This window comes from Lactuca sativa, chromosome 2 (genome assembly GCF_002870075.4).
Source record: "Lactuca sativa cultivar Salinas chromosome 2, Lsat_Salinas_v11, whole genome shotgun sequence".
Lineage (NCBI taxonomy): Eukaryota > Viridiplantae > Streptophyta > Magnoliopsida > Asterales > Asteraceae > Lactuca > Lactuca sativa.
This window is the reverse complement of record NC_056624.2, coordinates 172,303,823-172,327,656: the sequence shown is the minus strand read 5'-3', so window position 1 is coordinate 172,327,656 and position 23,834 is coordinate 172,303,823. Positions and strand designations below refer to the sequence as shown.

The 23,834-nt window shown below is 38.0% G+C and overlaps 2 long non-coding RNA genes across 2 annotated transcripts; one reads left to right on the top strand and one right to left on the bottom strand.

The window, feature by feature from the left end:
• Nucleotides 1-19,021: 19,021 nt before the first annotated feature.
• On the top strand, nucleotides 19,022-20,231 carry LOC128132084 (uncharacterized). Its single transcript, XR_008230010.1, has 2 exons — nucleotides 19,022-19,736; nucleotides 19,844-20,231. It is a non-coding gene; the product is annotated as an uncharacterized LOC128132084 (long non-coding RNA).
• On the bottom strand, nucleotides 19,690-20,265 carry LOC128132083 (uncharacterized). Its single transcript, XR_008230009.1, has 2 exons — nucleotides 20,057-20,265; nucleotides 19,690-19,975 (listed from the first exon to the last, which is right to left on the bottom strand). It is a non-coding gene; the product is annotated as an uncharacterized LOC128132083 (long non-coding RNA).
• Between the last annotated feature and the right edge of the window lie 3,569 nt (nucleotides 20,266-23,834).

Sequence of the window (23,834 nt, the reverse complement as noted above, 5' to 3'; positions counted from 1 at the left end):
AGTTAACAAGAGTACATTTGGTCAACCTCAGTCAGGACAATAGAATACGTCTAGTCAACAGAAGTTCCATCCATGTTCCTCTAGTACTCCTCCATGGACACCTCGTCCTCCACAGTTTGATGTTGCTGCTACACCACCAGTTGACACGGAATCTGTTGGAAACATGCCACCATCTGCATTGGATCCTAATTTTTTTTAGAGTTTTAGATAGTATTTGGCCTCTAATCCCACTACTATGTCGATGTCTCATTCTAGTCCTACTTCATTTGACACCTCAGGTATTCCCTCATATTTTTGGATTTTAGATTCTGGTGCAACCCATCACATGACTCCTCATTTTTCATCATTTACTTCCATGTCACATGTGTCATCTATCTCTGCTATGTCTGCTAGTGATACATCTATGCTAGTCGAGGGTGTTGGGTTTGTCTCTATTTCTCATATCACTCTCCTTGATGTTTATTACATTCCCAAACATACTTTGAATCTTGCTTCAGTTAGTTGTGTAAGTCTGGTGATTGGGTGTTCTTTGATTCTGTCATTGTTATACAGGATCAACACACCCAGAAGGAGATTGGGATCAACTTTATTGTGAGGGAACCGTATGTATTAGAGGTTCTCAAAGTATTTGTTGTTGTTGCCTCAAACATTGATTTGTCTTCTTTTAGTTTGAGTCATTTGTCGTCTGAGTTTTATCTTTGGCATTCCCGTTTAGGACATGTGTTTGTATCACGTTTGAGTTTTCTAGCATCTAGTGGTGTGTTGGATCATTTGAACACTTGTGATATTTCTGATTATAGTGGTTTACCTTTCAGCAAAAGTATGTCTTATTCTACTGCTCCTTTTTATATTATTCATTCTGATGTGTGGGGTCCTGAATTCCTTGGAAAGGGTAGGTCAACATATTATGTATCTTTTATAGATGGTTATACTCAACGTACCTGGGTTTATCTTATGAAATGCAGATATAATTTCCTTGGCATTTACAACAATTTTAGATCTCTTGTCAAAACTCAACATTCAGTTGTGATCAAGTGCTTTAGGTGTGACTTAGGGGGGTGAATATACCACTAATTATTTTACTCAGTTAATTGCTTCAAATGGTACCATACACCAATCATCATGTACTGACACACCTCAGCAAAACGGTGTGGCGGAACGAAAACACCATCATATTGTTGAGACAACCTGCTCATTTCTCCTGTCTGCGCAGGTTCTTAGTGCCTTTTGGGGGGAAGCATCCTTAACTAATGTTTATGTGATTAATTGTATCTATACTTCATTAATTTAGGAATCTCTCCTTTTGAGAAGCTATATGGTCACCTACTAGACTACTCTGCCTTACAAGTTTTTGGATGTACTTGTTTTGTTCTTCATCCACATGTTGAGAGGAGCATGTTAGGGCTGAAATCTGCTATTTGTGTATTTTTGGGGTATGTGTTGGACAGAAAGGATACAGTTTCTATGATTCTGTGAGTCAGAAGTTATATGTTTCCCGACATGACACTTTTTTGGAACGTATTCCTTTTTATTCAATTCCCGCTACAACCTAAAATGTAATGAAGTCGGAACTTTTGCATATTGATCCTTCCGGTGAGGAGATAGAGGCTCGAGACCCATCTATGCCACCTGATCCTTCAGCTCATGACACACCCACCTCTTTAGAGAGTTTCTTGACTCCTCCTGCTCCTTCGACTGTTGAAATTGAAGATCCACCTCCACCACCACCCCTCGGGTGGTCTACTCGTCCAATCAAGTCCACCAAGCTTCCAGATCTTGCTTACTCTACATACTCAGGACCATTTTATTTATTTATAGCAAACATCCATTTTCTGTCTAAACCTGAATCATATATAGAAGTTGTATTAGATCCTCTTTGACAGAATGCTATAGCTGAGGAACTCACTGCTCTTCATTAGACTTATACATGGGATTTGGTTTCCCTTCCTCCTGGGAAACATATGATTGGTTATTTTTGGGTGTACAAGATAAAAACAAAAATTGATGGGCTTGTTGAGCGGTACAAGGCCATACTTGTAGCAAAAGGGTATTCAAAATAGTAGGATTTTGAGTATGAAGAGACCTTTGCCCCAATTGCAAAGATGACGATAGTTCGTACTATGATTGCACTTGCATCCATTCGACAATGGAAGATCTTTCCAATGGATGTCAAGAATGCCTTTTTGAATTGTGACCTCCATGAAGAGGTTTATATGTCTCCTCCCTAAGAAATTTGGTTCCAGACGGGTGAGGTTTGTCGGCTTCGCAAAGCTTTGTATGGTCTCAAGAAACTCGTGCTTGGTTTGAGAAATTCTCCACAGTGATTACCTCTCTTGGATTTGTCCAGAGTAATCATGATTCTGCTTTGTTTTTTAGATGCTCGAGTGCAGGACAGATTCTTTTGTCCTTATATGTGGATGACATGATTATTGTTGGTGATGACCATAGTGGTATTGAGTCTTTGAAGCATGATCTAGCTCATCAATTTGCTATGAAGGATTTGGGCTTGTTGCGTTATATCTTGGGTATTAAGGTTGCTCAGTCTAAGAAAGAGTATCTTCTTTCTCAGACTAAATATATATCAAATTTGTTTACACGGACGGGCCTCTCTAACAATCGGATCGTTGATACTCCTCTTGAAACCAATACACAATACTCTCCTACTGATGGTGTTCCTTGGTATGATCTTAATCTTTATCGCACTGTTGTGGGAAGTTTGGTTTATATCACAGTTACTCGTTTGGATATTGCTCATGTTGTTCATGTTATCAGTCAGCTTGTTACTACTCCTACCTCTGTCCACTGGGGTGTTGTACTCGTATTCTGACATATATTCGTGGCACTCAGCTTCAGACCATCTTGTTTTCCTTGATGTCTTATCTTGAGTTACATGCATATAGTGATGTTGATTGGGATGGCGATGGACATGATCGTAAATCCACCATTGGATTTTATGTTTTCTTGGAGAGTCTCTCATTTCATGGAAGAGCAAGAAACAAGACGTCTCTAGATCTTCCACGGAGGCTGAGTATCATACTATGGTTGTGAATACATGTGAGATTATCTAGTTAGGATGGTTGTGTGCGGATATGGGAGTTCACATTTCTTCACCTACTCCCTTGCATTGTGATAACAAAAGTGCGATACAAATTCCAAAGAATTATGTTTTCCATGAGCGGATGAAGCACATTGAGATTGATTGTCACTTCACCCGTCATCATTTACAGCTCGGAACCATATCGCTTCCATTTGTTTTATCAAGATTACAGCTTACGTATATTTTTATGAAGGCTCTATCGGCATCTCGGTTTCGGTTCTTGTGTGGCAAACTTTCAATGCTTATTGTTGTGGCATTGTGAGTTTGAGGGGGGGGGGGGGGGTGTTAGCCTATATGTTATTAGGCCACATGTTTACGGGCCCTTTATGCTTTAGTCCATTAGGCTTTTGTCTTAGCTAGTATCTATTCTCCACTTTCTGTTTTATAGTCTTTATGCTTTTCATTAAGAACCTTATAATTTCTTTTTTCAATAATAACATGGCACTATTATCAATAAAAAAAAATTACTAACATGGTTATCACTCCAATGATATTTTGATCTAACGCTTTTCAGTTTCTAACGTATAAGTGGTATAATTAAGGGATAATGACTTAAAAGGGTAATGTGTTTTTCGATTTGTACACATTTAGTCACTGAGTTATTTTTTCGTCCACATTTACCCCTTCAACTTGTTAAATTGTACTCATTCAGTCCTTATGACTAGCTACTCCAGGTTAGCCGATGAAAATGAATTAATATGGTAATATATTTCTCACTTTGTACACATTTAGTCCTTAATATTTTTGTACACATTTAGTCCTTAATATTTTTTTTTGTGCAAAATAAGTCATTTTTGTTTTTGTACTCATTAAAAACTTATAAATAATTTTTTTAGTTTTTTCTCACGAAATCTTACGTGAGAAATTCGTTAATAAAGTGTTTTGGGCATTTTGATGCTTATGTCCATCGTGATCTCGACTACGTGGTTGCTTAGTTCATGTGTTCTGAACGTCATAACTGCTTCATACGATCTTAGATCTTAACGATCTTTATATCCATGCGAATGATCTTTATAATCCATGTGTTCGTATTTTAGTCTACTATAACTTTTATTTAGATTAGTCTCATTAAAAAATAATATATTTTTACTTACGATTTTTATATCCATATGCATAGGCAGATTTAACATGGTCCCGGTGTTCCACCGGCAACACCTGTTTTTTCTGTCGGCAGTGGAAAATTTTCGATTATTTTTTTGTTTATAACTATTTTTCATGTATCAGCAACACATATTTCATCTCGGCAACATCTACTATGTATTCCTGCATCTGCCCCTGTCCATACGCTTTTTATGAATGCATGTATGGACGTTTTTTTATAAAAGCGTAAGTAAAAATATATTACGATTTAGCAGGAATAATCTTAATGAAAAAATGAACACGTGGATATAAAGATCGTTAAAATCTGATATCGTATGAAGAAGTTACGACATTCAGAATAGAAGACCTAAGCCAAACCACAAGACCTACGCAACCAAGCAGTTGAAATCATGTTGGATATAAACATCAACAACCTCAAACAACTCGTCAATGATTGTCTCACGTAAGATGTTATGAGAAAAACCTAAAGAAATCATTCATAAGTACTGACTAAGTATAAAAAAATGACTTATTTGAAACAAAAAAATGTTAAGGACTAAATATGTACAAAAATATTAAAGACTAAACGTGTACAAAATGAAAAATATATTACCCTATTAAGTCATTTTTCCCGGCTAACCTGAAGTAACCGATCATAAGGACTGAATGTGTACAATTTAACAAGTTAAAGAGGTAAATATGAACGGAAAAAAAAAAAAAAAAACCTCAATGACCAAATATATAAAAATCGAAAAATACATTAACTTTTTAAGTCATTATCCCTATAATCAACAGAACATATAAAAAATAATGTAGGCCAACTAAAATAAAATTTATTTCCCGATGGGAATACAACAAACTTATATTGATATTTTGTGTTTAGTTTACTTTATGTGTACTTATCTAAGTGTCGCATTTTACGATTAATAAATATAATTAGTTTATTACATCACCAATCTAATCGAAGCTTCCATATCGAGAAGCAGTTGAAATTATAATAATTTATATGCTTTGTTAAAAACAGTTGGAACTTGGACGATCTACAAAGACTAAATAACCACATTATGTTGCGATTGTGACCATTATTCTAAATTAATTTATTATCAAGATATGTTACGTACTCTCAACTTTCCATTTTCATGACCCAACCTAAATTGGACTGTATGGGTCGACGCTCAAGTAGAAAGCAAGTTGTAGTTTCATAATGTAAGAACGTGATAAATAGAAAGTAATTTTATTATTTTTTATTATTCAAACTATTTCTGAAACCCGTATATTATACAGGTTAATTAAAACATAATGTTAAAAAGGAGCGATTAAATGAAGAGTTTATTTGAATTTGAAATATGAAATAAATGAATTATGAAAAAAAAACATGCAAAAAATAAATTAATTAAAATTATGTGTTTAATTGTTAGACCCGTATACTAAACGATTTATTATAATAAAATGTTAAATACAAATGTTTAAAGTGTAAATTTATTTGAAATCGAAATTGAAATTTCAAATTTGAAATTTGAAATTTAAAAATTATTAATTATTATAGTAGGTTTAATTTATGGAAACTAAATTAATGATATAGTGGAAATGAATAATGAAGTAATTGACAAGTGGAAAATAAATATATTTTAAAATTATGACAAAATGACATGTGGCCAAATAAATGAGAGAATGACAAGTGGCAATAACATTTTCATTTATTAGGGTAGATTTTTTTTTATAAATTTAAAGAAACAGATTATTATTTATTTTTTCTCGACCATTTATTCTTTTATTTTTGACAAATCTACACAAAAATTCTAAAGTTTTGAGTCAACTTAGAATTTAGTCATAAATTAAATTTCATTAACAATAAAGAACAAAAATTTGGCTAATGTAATCACTTTAACCATCTTAGCCATTGGGCCTGATGGGCCAAAACCCTAGAAGTCTCGGCAACTTGTCTTATTTAATGCATACTTCCTTGGGGTTTCGACTAATTCATTAGCCTCCACCCCATAGAATATTTTCCTCCTAACCCTAGCCTCCATCTTGACCTTGTGTGTGTGTGTGTGTGTGTGTTTTGTACTCTCTTTTGTAAAGATCCAAGAGGAAGAAACTTAAAGCAAGGCGTTGATGTGAGATTCATTGGTGTTCCAACAAAACAATCATCTTGTAGACCTTTTGTGTGTTTCATGTTCTCATCTTTATGCATTTTTATTCTTTGAACTAAGTGTTGGTTGGTTTGATGGTCATTTATAGTTCCTTGTTCATGTATTCTTGCAATTTGGGGAACACTAGGACCTTGTGGTTGCATTTTTAGTTTCTTTGCTTATGGATCATGCCCTTGGTAGTAATGAGCATCCATGTGTTCTTGGTTAAGTCATACACTTAGATTTGGCTCTTTGATGGGGTTTTGAACATAGGGTTTGAGTTTATGGTTGATTCAACCATTAAAATGGATAACGTTGGAAACTTTATGTAACACCCCCAAATTCAGGCTAAACATTTAAGATACAATAAATAATCTTAGCTAAAGTTGAAGTAGTCGTAATGACTATCTCGATGATATAAGGAACGCTTGAATCCGATTTCGTTCGAAGAAGTTACGACCCCTTGAAGCTTCGCGTTCATCCCCATATGACAAAGTACGTCGTAAAATACGAATCGATGATTGGTTGCTTATTAGTCAAAGTAATCTAAATGAAAGTCACAGTAATCGTGAAATCGAGAGTATGCATATAGAGAACGCCTAAATCTGACTTCATATGATGAAATTATGATTTTCAATGTTTTGGTGCAACTATGTCAACACAGAAATCGAAATTCAAATCGGTTGAGTGTTAGCTGAAAGTGTTAGCCGAAACAACCTAAACTAGAATTGAAGATCTCATGAATAGAATTCTGACGATATAAAGACAGTCTAGAACGAAATTCGTATGAAAGAGTTATGATTTTTATATAGACTTCAGCAATCTAAGCCTATTAAAAATATAACTTCAAAAATAAATTGAGAATTAGCCGACAGATTCTAAATGAAAGTTGTAGTACTCGTGGATAGCTACATGTGAATATAAAGAACGTCGAAAACGGACTTTGTATGAGAAAGATACAATTTTTAGAATAAAATTAAATCTCGTATGCGTGGTACACACGAACGGTGCGTGTAACTTCTAGAAGGGAAACGTGGACCACAGGAAAGGTGACACGTGGCAACAACATGGAGGAACAACATAGCATGAGTGTGTGCACATAACTCCTCACTTCCTCACACCTTCAACAATCTCTCTCTGCATTTCTCTAGAAATTTAGCTCAATTTTCCCCTAAATTTTAGAAGTTTTTAGTGGAGCCTTGAGTCGTCAAAGAGATAAAAGTATCCGGGTTGAAGTTTAGCTTGCGAACTATCCGGACTTTTGTCAGAAGCCTATGTAAGTTAAGCTACACTTATTATGTTTCAAGTGTAACTTATATTTGTATTCATGATAGTTATTATGAATCTATAAATAAGATTTATTAGAGATTCCATGTCATAATTTTGATTGATCTACTTGCGGAGGTGATGTCTATACTAGATTTAGTGACGTGTTTAAAGTGGGATTTCCAAACAGTATACTATGTATACCAAACAGACCCTACCTCCGATATGACCTTACATGTTTGCTCCTTATCAACTATAGATCAGTATACGTTGGAAATATTAAAGAATCTAGACTAACATTAGTCACAAGAATACAAGACTAAGATTTACTGATATTCGTACCTAGGTCATATTAAAGGAAAAACTAAAACGTTAGGCGAAACGCTACCTAAATCAAAAGTCATTATTTTAATAAGTGAATGCACAATTACTTTCATCTTACACATTGATATGAAGTATTTAGATTATTAATTTTTATATGTGATTATTATCTGTGCCTAAGATGTTTTGTGTTAGATGAAACGATATGAGATGATTTTTTTGTTAACCATATATATATATATATATATATATATATATATATATATATATATATATATATATATATATATATATATATATATATATATATATTCATACTTATAATATATTGGGTAGCGATGGGTGATGAGTGATAAAAAACAAATACCAGAGGTTATGATTTTACAGGCGATGTTGCGATGTAGTCATCTAATAAAGTATAGATGATGACCATGGACTATTCTTGACAATCCAATAGAACACTAGAAGGTTCGCAACATGTAAGTGATGAACTACCCATTCATGTGATGTACTCTATTTTCACTCCATGATTGCCTTATTGCTACGGAATCCTGAGAGCGATATTGTCTAACTATGGCATGTGATGCTCCTTAGGATAGGTCCCTTGAAATGAATATAAAAGATAATGTGGATGAGTAATCGGGTTAATTGTTGGATGCAAAGTATACAGCTAAAACAAAATAATTATATTATTGTGGGTTGAAAAACCTATGTACTCAATATTCTCACAACCTGACCCACTCGGTTTCTTTTTATCACAGGTAGCGGTACGAAGATACACGAATAGTGATGTTTGGATCCGATGAGAGATTCAAAGAAATGTAGGCCATTTGGATAATAAGATGTTGTAAGGCTTGTAAAGACAAGTTTATGCTTATGTTTTGTATCAATTATAACATCCCAAGTTTTAAATATTAATGAAAACCATTTCTTCGGAAATGATTTGATATTGATATTATATCAGATTACAAATGTTTTGGGAACAAATTCTGCAATGAAACAATACTCTAAATTAAATAAGAATCAATAAAAAGTTTTAATTAGTCATGAAAATAGGGATGTCACACTTTATCCATTAAGCTGTTTAGGAGTTTCATATATCAGAGTTGGAACTCCTGTTGTAACATCCCGACTCCCAGGTATGGCATTCAATTATTTTATTCATTTTGACCGGGGCAACTCAACGAGTTGGGGAGCACCAACTCGCCGAGTAGAGACTATTATGGCCGTTAGATTTTTAGAGTCTACTCGACGTGTCAGAGGACCCTGACTCGACGAGTAGGAGTTGTGTGAGGAAACCCTAATTTTCTGGGTTTGTATCCTATTTAAAGGACCTTAAGCCCGCATTTTCGCCACCCTTGTCACCCTACTACACTGTGAGAAACCCTAATCGGGTTGTAACCTTGTGTGAGAGAAAGAGAGGCTAATATTGTGGGTTTTAGTACATTCTTGGAGGAGAGTTTAAGAGCAAGAGACCTTAGACGAGAAGGAACTTCTGGATCAGGTGTTCACTCATTCTTAGCTTCTATTTGAAGGTAAAAAGTCACTATCTTGCTCATTGTTTAGTTAGATCTCGTTTTTAGGGAGTTTAGGGCCTTTTTCCCAACCTTCTTTGAGTTCTAGTGTGCTATGAGCTTTTCATGGAGTCGAGACTCCAGATCTGGACATATTGAGGTCCCATGAGCCCAAAGATCCAAGCTTTATCAAGCTTTGGACAAGTTTCCATGCATGAGACCTCTTATGGAGCTTGTTTTGGCATTTTGAGCCATAGATGTCATGCATGAATGTAAAGCTTGCAGCTTTATGTGATAAGTGAGCCTTGGAAGGCTAGATCCAGAGTATGAGACACCATTTTTGCCTAAAATCGTCTAAATGAAAAAAGGGGGCTGAAGGGACTCGTCGAGTCGGTTAGGGTTTTCCGCGATGAGTCTGGACACGTTGTGACTCGACGAGCTCATGAGACAACTCGACGAGTTGAGTGGGACTTTCACGATATTTCTGAAAAAACAAGGGAACTCGACGAGTCGCATAGATGCACTCGACGAGTTGAGTCAATATGGATTATTGACTCGAGTGTTGAATTCTGTTGACTTTTAGGGTTGGTCAAGACAGGGATTAAGGAGACCACGGAGGGGTAAAATGGTCTTTTACCCATTCCAAGAGTTAGAGAGAGGGGTTAGCTTAATTTATATAGAGTTGTGGTTATAAGTGTTAATTAGAGATGATTATGACATGTTCGCGAGGATTAGACCGTTCGAGGCATACGAGGTTTATTTGCTTACTTACGAGGTGAGTCTTCTCACTATACATACCATGAGTGGTAACCTGTGTGATCGGAGGGTCTTGTATGCTATGATTGAGTATTGTGATATCCTGCATTTTGTCTTTGTGATTTATGATGTGTATTATTCTGAGTTTTATTGAGTTAGGATCGGAGGGTCCAACCCGAGTTGTTGGACCGGAGGGTCTTCATTGAGATATAGCCATGAGAGGCTAATGAGATGTGTGTGGTATTTTGGGGAACTCACTAAGCTTCGTGCTTACCGTGTTATGTGATATGTGTTTCAGGTACTTCTCGGGATCGCAGGAAGGCGTCAACTTGATTGTACACACGGGATGGAGTTATGTTTTTGAGGATCCTGGATTTTATTCAAACAATTATGGTTTTGTAATTTTGATAATTTGACACTTTGGATTTTTGTGAAATATCGTGATGAGAATTATGTGATTTTAAAATGAAAACAATTTGCTTGAAAATTTACGGTGTTACAAGTTGGTATCAAAGCCTTGGTTTGAGGGATTCGGATGTACCTTCGGGTGTGTCTGAACTCAAATTGAGGATTTGTGAAAAAATTTCAAAGAGAAATGATTTTAAAAAAAACAAGTAAGAGTTTTTAAGAGAAAAAGGAGATGGAGCAGTGTGTACAATCAGCCAGAGCCCGAACGGTGATTTCCCAAAATACCCTTATTTGTTTATATTATGAGATATTAGGGATGCATGCTAGAGGATAGGCTAGGTATTTCATATTTTAGGGCTAAAGTTGTCTGATCTGTGATGCCTTAGCCTAGGAGATGTTGATATCTGTTATTTGCCCTAAGTATAGGCTGAGTAGGAGTATCTAGCAGAAATCTCTTAGAAAGAGTTTGAGACGAGGGATAATCTAAGAGAGATACCTATATGTTCATAGGAGGAGCATATTGAGAGAGTAGTTTGATACTCGTGGGAGATAGAGTACTTGTGAATTACGATCCTAGGAGGAGGATTTAGGGTGACTACAAGTTGGTGTGGAAGGTAGTATTGGGCCCGTACTACCGAAAGCACTAGATTTGTATGCGACCCAAGTAAGAATCCTTAGGATACTATGGAGCATGTAGGAATGGGAAATCGAGTGTGAGTAAGCTCGAGCGAGTCTCTGACGATTTTTCATGTTGTGTTTCATAAACATTATGGTGGGAACATGCCACAACCTCGGGAGTAGTGGGACCAGTGACGAGGAGATCCATAGGATTATTCATGAGGAGGTGGCCACATCTATCAGAGAGGCTATACCGGATATGTTTGGGTTTATTAAGACCACGTTGATTGAGACGTTCAATGGAAACTATCCTGCTGTTACGGAGGCTGCTACAACCGTTGCTGCTGCTAGGGCACAGGGAGGTGACTCGTTGTTGCTACAAGAGTTCAGCAACACAAAGCCACCAGAGTTTGATGGGACCCAAGATCTGATTGCTGCTATGAGATGGATCTCTGACATTGAGGGGTGTTTCTATACGTGTTCATGTCCGGTGCACCTGAGGGTTCGGTTCGCACTGAACCAGCTTCGCTTGGGAGCGAAGGATTGGTGGAAGTTCATGACTGGCAGCTTTACTCCTGTAGATCATGTTGCAGTGACATGGGAGAGGTTTACACAGTTGTTCTGAGATGAGTATGTTCCCTAGGTGGGGAGGGAACGGTTAGCCCAATAGTTTCTGTCTCTCAAGCAGAAGATAGAAATTGTGACCAAGATCACGAGGATGTTCCATGAGAGCGCACTATTTTGTCCTGAGCATGTGTCTACTGAGCAGGTATGTGTGAGCCAATATCTGAGCATACTAATGAGGGATATACAGAAGTTCGTTCCAGACATTGGATGAGCTTCAGACCAATGCCAGGCGGATGGAGAGTGAGTTAGAGTTACAGGCTAGGGTGGAGGAGGAGTCTCAGGGGAGAGACCGGAGACCAGGGCAGTCGCAGCCTGCAATGAAGCGGGCTAAGACCGCTGATGCGAGAGCAAGAGGCCAGAAGGGCCGCACTTGTGGCAAGTACGGCAAGAGCCATGAGGGGTCTTGTCGAGCAAGGATTTGCTACAAATGTGGCAAGGAGGGACATATGGCGAAGGACTGCCACAAGGAATTCTCACTCTGTTTGCATTGCAACCAGTTGGGCCACTAAAAGGCCGAGTGTCCTTAGCTTACTCAGAGATCAATCCAGGCTTCCGCTCCCGCTGCGTTGTATACTACTAATAGTCGGCCGGTGAAGGCCGACACCCCAAGAGCTAATGGGAGAGCATTCCACCTGACAGCGGAGGAGGTCCACGCAACACCGAATGTCGTGGCTGGTACGTATTATTCTTTATGCCTGTTATTTTGAGATTTATTTATGATTATTATGTGTTGTATATAGGTAATTTTCTTGTGAGTTATGTGGCTGCTTTGGTGTTATTTGACTCGGGTGCGAGTCGATCCTTTGTGTCCTTTTCTTTTAGTCGACACATTAGTGTTGAACGCGAGGCGTTGAGTCGACCTTTGAGGGTTTCTATTGCGGACAAGGATGCGGTTTTTTGCCACCTACATGTTTTGGGGATGTATATTAGATTTTTGGTATTGAGTTCCCTATAGATCTGGTGCTGATAGTGATGGGTGATGTTTGTGTCATAGTGGGCATCGATTGGTTGAGCCGGTTTGGAGCGGTGCTTGACTGTGAGCGTCAGTTGGTGACCATATGAGACCCTACTGGGGGAGTACTTACTGTGTATAGCGAGGGGACCAGATCTGGATCAGATTTATGTTCCGCCGCCAGGGCGAGGCAGAGTCTGCAGCAGGGATGTATAAGCATTTAAGCGTGCGTGATGGATACACGACTTGCCACTGAGAGGCCGAGTTCTATCTTCGAGGTTTTGATATTGTATGAGTTTCCGAACGTTTTACCCGAGGAGTTTCCGGGTGTGCCTCCCGAGAGGCAGGTGGAGTTCCAGATCGATTTGGTTCTGAGTGCGGCGCCTATTGCCAAGGCACCTTATCGCCTTGCGTCGCCTGAGATGCATGATTTATCCTCACAGCTCCAGGAGCTGCTAGGGAAGGATTTTATCAGACCGAGTAGCTCACCGTGGGGAGCGCCGATCCTTTTTGTCTAGAAAAAGGATGGTTCATACTGGATGTGCATCGATTACCAGGAGTTGAACATGCTAACGGTCAAGAACCGTTATCCACTACCGAGGATCGATGATGTATCCGATCAGTTGTAGGTGGTGTCTTGGTTGTCCAAGATTGATTTGAGATCTAGGTATCATCAAATGAGAGTTTGCGAGGAGGATATCCAGAAGACGGCCTTTAGAACTCGTTATGAGCACTATGAGTTTGTGGTGATGCTGTTGGAACCTGAAAGTGAACCTCTAGCAATCCTAAGTCCAAGTGATAGTTCCGAAGTCAGCATGAGTTTCGAAGTGGAGAGTAGTTCGGAATCTGCCCAAACCTGAAGAGAAGAAGATGAGGAGTTTAGTAGTGAAGACATTTCATAATGGATATTATGTCCGATATGTATGTTGTTCTGGATTCGTTTGTTTTTGTCTCTTTATGTATTAATTACTTTTGTCTTTTTGCATGATTAGACATTTCATAGGACATAGTTTGTTAGTCAAATTGGATAATCAACATGTAAGAATTATTCCTTTTATCCGGTCCTAGGTATGTTTATTGGTTTGTACAATGTTTCACTCACTCCTATTTAAAGGAGCTTTCAATGCAAAGTCAAAAGACGGATCATTTACTCACTCTTGGCATTTATTAAGTTATTTCAACTCTCTTTCAAACATTCTTCTTGTTCTTCATTTATTAACATTAAATTGATCTTTATTCTCATTCTTCATTTATGACTGGATCATTTGTTGAATATATTAACTCAGACTTGACTGGTCTATCCAGGCTTGACTAGAACATTTATTAGCAAGAAGACATTGATCCTCAGCATTCACTCCAGGTTTGAGTTTTCAATCCTTGTCCCTGCGTATCATATCTATTTGTTCTCTCAATTGGTATCAGAGCTTGAGTGGTTGTCATTTGAATCCATAAGATCAAATTATAGTTGGTTTTAAATTACCTTGGTATTTCAACCATTTCTGTGTTAAGGATAAAAGTTCTTCTATATACCACTTTTTCTTGAAGATATCCTAACTTCAATGGCTGCTTCTAATCCTCAACAAATGATTTAAATGCAAATCGAAATAGTGTGGGTGGCCCTACACGTGCCCCATTGCTAGTTGTGGAATAATATGATAACTGGAAAGTTAGAATGGAAAGAATTTTACTAGCCAATGAGAAAGGTGAAGAAATTTTGGAGATCCGTTAAAGAAGGTCCTCATGTTCCTGTAAGAACAGTTGTGAGAGATGTTGCTGCTCAACTTATGGGTCAAGATGAAGCTCGTCCAGCTCCTCTAACTGTAAATGATATTGAGAAGTTGCATGCTAATCAAGTTGCTTTCTCAGCAATGGTGTTTGGTGTTCCTCCTTCACTCTTTCAGCACATCAAGTTGTGCAAATCAGCTAAATAGATTTGGGACACTCTTCAGGACCTGATTGAAGGTTCGGAAAATATGAAAGACAAGCGTCTTACCTCAGTGGTCAATGACTTCGATACCTTCACTACCAATCTTGGTGAATTAGTGGCCTCAGCCTCCAACCGTTACCAAATCGTGATCAATAACATGACTGCTCATGGGATTGTCCGAACTCCTTTAGAATACAATCTCAAATTCATAAACAGTCTCGACAAAGGATGGGGATATGTGAAATCTTGTATCTAAAGTAATGGTTCTTTGAAAAAGTTAAAGCTCTATCAACTTCTTGATGAACTTCAAGGACATGAGTCTCATGTTGCTCAAACCATAAGGGAACTCTCCGGAGGCCCTCTTGCTCTTGTTAGTTCTTTCGAACCAACCATTCCGCACTCGTCTACTTCGGACCCTTTAAAACCCAGTGTTCCATCTGTTCAACCCTCCGCACCCATCTTACCCACACAAAACTATCCTGTTGATGATTCTGAAACCATGGACTCTGAACTCCGTTTCCAACAGGAATTTTCTCTACTCTCCATGAAATACAAATGTCCTTTCAATCCCTCTTACAAATCATACCAAAACCGATTCCATGCTCCTCATTAAAACAATCCTCAACCATATTCAACTCCAGAACCTCAACCAACTTCAGAGAATCCTCCTGCATACAAACCAAACATCACTAAACCAAACTCTACTCCGGAACCTTCTCAGAATCCTAAATCCGACAAACCAAAAATTGTGTGTCATAAGTGTCTACATGCAGACCACTTTGCTAAAGATTTTTTGGATGATTCTCCGCAAAAGCCAAAGATTAAGGATTCTGCTTACTACGTCAAAACAACTCAAGAGATGGATGAAAGTGAAAAAGCCTTTGTAACAACGGTATCAAGGGATCTTGAATGATGTTGGTCATCTGGAGATGATGATGATATGGTAACTGGAAGAAATATGTTCTTTATGGCAAGACAAACTGTTAAATGTGATGAAGGATATTGGTCATTTGGGTCAGAAGATGAAGAAGATGATGTTGAACCTCACTACTACTACATGGCCACCAACGATCCACCTGGTCGAAGCATCGCTCAGCAGGTAAAATATATGATTACTGATAATAATTTTGATTTGTCTCTCTGTGAACCTTATCTAACCCAAATCCAAACAGAGATGAACACCATCTATAAAGCCTATGAGTCTGTCATAGAAGCCAGTGAGAAGAAAGAGTGTGAATTAAATCATCTTAGATTACGTATTGAGAATACAAAATTGAAAATCGAGTCTTCAGAATGTGAGCTTGTAATGTCAAAAGATGAATGTATCATTTTAAAAGACAAATGTGAAATCACCTATTCTGAAAGAAATGTCTTGATTTCTGATAACAAACACCTCAATGCTAAGATAGATGCGTTGCATAATTCTATAGACATGCTTGAAGCGAACGAACGGATGACTTATAATTTTCGTCATCCATGGTCTAAAGCACTTGGTCTCGAAAGCGAGTTTCCAAAACCAATTGCTTGTCCCTTGAAGGAATTGCAAATTTTGACATTCATGGGAGAGGTTCCGAACACCAAACATTCAAATACCCTTGTTTCTCCCTTGTCACCTCTTCATGAGACCACAGAACACTTTGTATCCTTAATTCCTGAGTTCCAACCAATTGTTGTCAAGTGTCCCGATTCCACGCCTCTTCCGCCTCTGATAAACCAGGACCAGAATCGGACCACAAAATTTCAATGCAAAGTCAAAAGACTGATCATTCACTCATTCTTGGCATTTATTAAGTTATTTCAATTCTCTTTCAAACATTCTTCTTTTTCTTCATTTATTAACATTACATTGATCTTTATTCTCATTCTTCATTTATGACTTGATCATTTGTTGAATATATTACATTTATTAGAAAGAAGACATTGATCTTAAGCATTCACTCAAGGTTTGAGTTTTCAAACCTTGTCTCACTACAAGAAAATAACCCTTTAATGACGCACAAACAATGACACTCGCTGATAGACGACGCGCATTTGTAAGTGCCCTAAAAGATAATGTCAGTTTTGCAAAATTTGAAGGATAGAGGGCACGTATTTTTGCGCGCCCTAAAATTAGTGTCAGAAAAGAAAAAAAAAAAAGAAATGCGGAGGGAACCTTTCATAAAATGTGCGTCATGTGAATGTGTCGCTTTATAATTTTAAGTGAAACACACGTTTTAGGCGGGAAATGAAATCTACGAAAATTACCCCTGCCTATTGAATCCCAAAATTAATCCCCCCGCCTCTTCTACTTAGCAAGAAAAAGCCCTAGGTCCTTCATCTTCATCTTCAGTATCATCAAACATCTCGTTCATCGGATCTCTACTCGATCTCCTTCTTATCAGTATCACCAAACATCTCATTCACCACCTCCGCCCTATCTATAACAAATCTCTCTCTCTCTCTCTCTCTCTCTCTCTCTCTCTCTCTCTCTCTTCCATTAACCACAACAAATGGATTTTCGAAAACAAGTCAAGGAAAACCTAGGTCGATTCTCCAGGTTTTAGCAACAAATTTGTGGACATCCATATACATATTGTGATTTCAAAGTCATCTTATAAAATCAACATTCCCTTAATTTCAATTTGATGCAGGTAATACATGACCAACTACAAGTCTCTCTCTCTCTCTCTCTGTCTCTCTATCTCTCTCTCTACCCCCTACTGTTCAACAACAACCTAGGCACCCACCACCCCTCGTCTTCTCTCTGGTTCACCACCGCCACCAATGAAGCCCCATTATACCACAAGATTAAAGAACGAAACATTAGGTTTGTGTTTTTGAATCCCAGGTACAACATTTGTTGAGGTTATTTTTTCTTAGTCTGCTAATTTAGTATTTTTTTTTTGGTATTTTAGGCCTGCTCATGGTGTGATGATGATGCGAAGAAGGGTGACACCGGTCCGCTGAGTCACCCCTCCGACTTCTTACACCTGGGTAAGACAATTATAGATTTAATCGTGCTTTTGCAACTGTTCGTAACATTAAATCAGTTTTGACTTCTCAGCATTTGGGTAAAAGTGATTGATTATGGTGTTTTTGATTCCTTAGCTACAAAACAATCAGATTTTTATATTAAAAAAACTCCAAGAAACTGTAATATCACTACTGGAAAAATGCTAATCTAATATAGGGATAGAATACGGTTACTAGGCATCCCGTACTAGAAAATGTGAGTTTGAAATCTAATACGGCTAAAAACTTAATCAAATACGGCTAATTTGAATCAAGTACAGAGATTGTTTGTCATTTGAAAATCCATCCATTCTAATACGGATCACCATTGCATTCAAGTACGGCTATTTTAAATCAAGTACGACAACTTACAATTGACATCCTCTCTTACTTAAAAGGATTACTTTTGTTTTTTCAGACATCTTAAAAGAAAATGTTAGTGATGACTACCTGGCCCTCGTAACATTTGGTTGGTTTGGCTCTTTTTAGAAGTAACATTTCTTTTACATGAAGTTTGGGTGCTGCTTTTTATATATTTTTATCACTTATATCGATTCATAAAGGGCTGTTTATTTTTGACCTATTTGCCCTTGTTATTTTTTACCATTGTTTAAATTGGTTGTTGGAATCAAGGGTAACATGGTTTTTGTCATCTTGTTACATGCTTCTTGATGAATTTTTCCTCATTATATTTTCTGAATTTGCAGAGCTTGATGAATCGATGTTAGATGCTCTTGGAATCCTTACACAATGACTTCTCTCTTAACTAATTCATCAAGATCTAAGCATGACTTCTCTCTTAACTAATGGTTTTGAAATGGAAACCCATAAACCTCAGTGTAGAATGCAAGTAATCGGATCATAGCCTGTTTATGTGTTCTATTTAGATGATATTACATTAGTAACATAATTCATTGATTTATATTTCTTCTTTTATGATGTACAATTTACCCAACTATCAGAACTCTTATATCTATACCGAAGTTGTTTGTGACATTCTTCCTTTCCAATATGCAGGACTTTCAAGAACTACATCCCCTATCTATTACAGAAAGAAAATCAAGGATGATTTCCTTAACACTTCAGTTCAAGATTTGGTAACTTACATGAATCCAGTGTTTCTAACTTACATATAAGGAACTGACATCTTAGTTTTTCCAAATTAAATTTTGTGTATTACAAGGTGTTTATCAGCCTTCATTTTTTCATTTAGAACAAGATGTTCTAGTTTTTCCAAATTAAATTTTGTAATATCATTTTTTTAGTTTTATTTTATTTATTTTTATTTATTTATTTATTTATTTATTATTTAGGAGTTGTTTGATCATTAGAGTCAAAATTATTTTCAATTTTGTAGAATTGTCACCTGTGAATTTTGTTCTTTTCTGTGTTCATGTTTATGTTTACGGAACTGTTAGCTAGGCTAGACACATATCAAGATCCTACCATTTATGCATAAGAGTCTTTTATTTTAATTCTATTTTTCGTTTTTAGTTTTTTTGCTCGACTTGTGTTGTCTATTTTATGATGATTCCAGACCTCTGATCCGAATTATAGGCGATCGATTCCCATGGCAAGTGAAAAGTGCTATTTTGTCAACTTTGACCATCATAATAGCAAAAGGTGGGATGGCACTTAAACCTTTTCTCCTACAGCCACAAACCACCTTTGTCAAATTCTTGCAGGACAACCCAAGGTAAGACTTGTTTTATACTACTGTCTTTTGTTGATTATTCGACTTACAAGGGCATTCTCGTCAATTTGCAGGAGTGTTCGTTCAAGTGCTGCTCTTGCACTTGGTAAGCTTAGTGCATTAAGCACAAGAGTTGATCCCCTAGTTAGGGGTCTTCTATCTAACCTACATGCATCAGACGGTGGGGTTCGTGAGGCAATATTGGTCGCCCTAAAAGGTGTTGTCAAGCATGCTGGAAAGAGTGTTAGTGGTCCCGTTAAGACACGTGTTTTTGATCACTCAAATGAGTTGATCTAGAACGATGATGACCAAATACGAAGCTCTTCAGCAAGAATTCTAGGCATCATATCAGAGGTTCAGTTCAGTACATTCACTTGCATTTATAGCATCTGTTCCACGTCTGGGATTTACACTTATGTAATTTCACAACAGCACCTGACAACATTTGGTTGTGAGTGCAGGTGAAAAAGAAACGAGCTGGTCGGGATGGAAAAATAGATGGGCTGGTCCCTCCCCAAAGTAACCACATATGGTAACTCATATCGTGTCACTGGACCATCTGGTTGTGTATAAAAGCTCAATTGCACTGCCTCCTGCCACAATAATAAAATATAATAAAAAGATCTTAAGTTTTGTATGAAGAAACAATAGAAATTAGTCAAATTTATTACTACCTTGTCCAATTTTCTCTCAATGAACAACAATTGCAAACTGTAGTCACCCTTGGGCAGTTTTGCCGACTCCGGGTACACATCACCCATGGCGTACACACGCTGTAATAATAAATAAATTAATAATTAAAAAATATGACATCTATAGCAAGGAAATGACTTGATTAAAAAATAAAAACACCTTGGTAAAAAAATAAAGATCCCCTTGTTCACATCAGCTCCTTCTTCCAACTTGAACATATAAGTCAAAGTTAACCCAATGGACTGTCTTAATTTGAAACAAAATTCGGTTGTTTAATGGGCTAAAATGTATAAAACTTTAGTGATATTGTATATTGAAATTGAGGTAAGTCATGTTTTGTTACTTGTACTCATTTCCCTATAATCTTTGCCATTATATATTGAAAGCATATGACTTCTTTTGTTACTGTTATCTAAACCTTGTACTTATGAAATAGTTTGTAGTTCATTATTGAAATTCATTATTTACCATTTTATAAGGATAACCTTTTTAGTGAAGTTATGATGTTTACATTAACATTCTTTATTTCTAGTGTGTGGTCCGCTGCACTTAAAGCACTAAATGCCTTTATAAGATTATTTGTATATAAAGATGTTGTGAACAAGGGGATCTTGCTCCAACCAGTGCTATTATACCTTTCTCGGTACAACTGGAATCTAAAAGTGTTGATGCTTTTTATTTTTATTTTCAAATCATAAGTATATATTTATTTGTTGATTTTTCAAACATAATGTATCATGAAAAACAGGGCATTAAACTTTATTTCCTCCTTAACAACCAAGTTGCCTGATGTGAAAGCTTCTATGGACATATTCATCAGCTGGAATATTGATGGATTATCAGTCACTTTCCTATCCAAAAGCATACAAGAATGATCACCCACAACTTATTCAAATATGCACAAGTACCTTCAGGTAAGAATATTTATGTGTGTTTGGCCTTATATGTTGGATTTGGGGAACAGAGAGTCTTCCAAATATGAAGAAAGCTCCTACTTAAGGATACTTTTGGACAGCAGAGACGCTTGGTTAGGTCCTTGGATTCCTGGAAGGTATACACTTGCTACATATAAACTTTAGGGGGCGTTTGGTTTGTAGGATTTATCATGAATTGGAATTCAATTCCGAATAATTTATGTGTTTGGTTGTATATAAGTAAGGATTTGAATTCAATTCTGAACTACAATCTGAAGGTTGAGCTTTTAAAGGAAGAAACAGATTTAAATGATTATTTGTTAGTTTTATAGGAATGTATAATCCATGTTAGCAATGTACATTAAATTTTATGCAATGGATTGTATTTTTTGTATATGATATTTTATTTCTGTTATGAGACATTAAATGCAAATGTAATTTAAAAATTAATAAATATATAAATATTTTTTTTACAACATTTAAAATTATGATACACAAAAATGTGTGTCATCTTCATTTATGTCATGGCCTTTCTTGACTGGGGCTTCCTTGTTACGCATTGCGTGTCATAAACATGCGCATCGTAAGGCTACGACAGGCGAATGCGTGTCATCTTCTTTTATGACAGGGCATTCCTTGATACGCATTGCGTGTCATAACCGCGCGTCGTAAATGCGCGTCATAAATGCACGTTGTAAATGCGCGTCGTCTATAGACGACACGCAAAAGCGCATCGTCTCTCGTTGTGACAGGGCCTTCCTTGACGCGCATTTGCGCATCGTCTGAGCGTTTTACGACGCGCAATGAGCGTCGTAAAAGGCCTTTTTTCTAGTAGTGTCTCTGCGCATCAGATCTATTTGTTCTCTCAAATGCCTTTCAGACTAACCAACGCACCAGCAGCGTTCATGGATCTCATGAACTGGGTGTGCAGAACCATGTTGGACATGTCGGTGATCATGTTCATCGACGACATTTTGGTATAATCGAGGTCCAGAGGGTAAGACGACGAGCATCTATGGGAGATTTTTTGGGGTGTTAAGGACGGAGAGACTTTATGTCAAATTATCCAAATGTGATTTTTAGTTATGAGAGGTCCAGTTCTTAGGACACCTCGTTAACCAGAATGGGATTTTGCTTGACTCAGCCAAGATTGAGGCAGTTATGCGATGGGATGTGCCGAGGTCCCCAACCGAGATCAGGAGTTTCTTGGCCTGGTAGGATACTACAAGATATTTATCAGAGATTTCTCCAAGATCGTCGTTCCTCTTACCAGATTGACCAGGTAGGGTATTACTTTTGCTTCAGGTCCCGAGCAGCAGGCCTCATTCGAGACACTTCGCCAGAGACTATGTGAAGCCCTGGTGCGAGCCCTTCCTAAGGGAGTGGAGGACTTCGTAGTATATTGTGATGCATCTATATCAGGGATGGGTGTCATGCTGATGTAGAGGGGACATGTGATAGCATATGCATCGAGGTAGTTGAAGCCTCATGAGACGAGGTACCCCACCCACGATTTGGAGTTGGGGGCGGTGGTGTTTGCCCCCAAGATTTGGCGCCACTATCTTTATGGTGTCCGGTGTACTATATACACGAACCATAAGAACCTGAAGTACCTAATGGATCAACCCAAACTGAATATGAGACAGAGGAGGTGGTTGGATGTAGTGAAAGACTACGATTGAGATTTTGTATCACCTGGAAACGCTAATGTGGTAGCTGATGACTTGAGTCGGAGAGCAGTAAGTGCTCCAATCCGAAACGTGTGCATTAGGATGACAATGATCAATCCCTTCTTAGATACCATCCAAGAGGCCTAGGTAGTGCCCGTGAGACAAGAGAACCATAAGAGAGAGCGGGTGATCGGCTAGATTTCTGAGTTTAGGACAGATAGTTGGGGGCTTATGACCTTCCGTGGGTAGATATGGGTGCCATATATAGGTGGAGCTCGACCTATATTGATGGAGGAGGCACATAGGTCGAGATTCTGTATGAAGAGGGATGTGGCGTGGGTAGTCGAGAGGTGCTTGACTTGTCGTCAGGTCAAGGCGGAGCACCAGCATCCGCATGGCCCGTTGCAGTGTTTAGAGATTCCCCAGTGGAAGTGGGAACAGATTTCCATGGATTTTATCACCAAGTTACCGAGGACTACGTGTGGGGTTGACGCGATATGGGTGATTGTAGACAGATTAAGGAAGAGTGTTCACTTTCTGGAGATAAATGAGAGCACTTCTGCTGAGAAATTGGCCGAGATCTACGTTTGAGAGGTGGTGGCACGACACGAGGTACCAACATCGATAGTGCCAGATCGGGATGTGTGATTTACTTCCAGGTTCTGGAAGAAGTTTCATGAGGAGTTGGGTACCCGACTGCATTTCAGTACACCCTACCACCCACAGACGGATGGGCAGAGTGACAGACAATTCAAACGCTCGAGGATATGCTTCATGCATGTTTTATGGACTTCGGTCGAAGTTGGGACACTTATATGCCCCTGGCTGAGTTTTCATACAACAACAACCATCTTTCCAGTATTGGTATGCCTCCCTTCGAGGTCTTATATGGGAGGAGATGCCAGACTCCTATTTGTTAGGGAGAGGTAGAACAGAGAGTGATGGGGACCACTGAGATAGTGCTCAAGACGACTGAGAAAATTTAGTAGGTCAGACAGCGGTTACTGACGACCCGGAGTCGTCAAAAGAGTTACGTAGACCGGCGACGATCCGAGCAAGAGTTCCAGGTCGGAGATTTTGTCCTCCTGAAGGTATCTCAGTGGAAAGGGGTGATCCTATTCAATAAGCGGGGAAAGTTGTGTCCTAGATATATCGGTCCTTTCAAAGTGACCGCT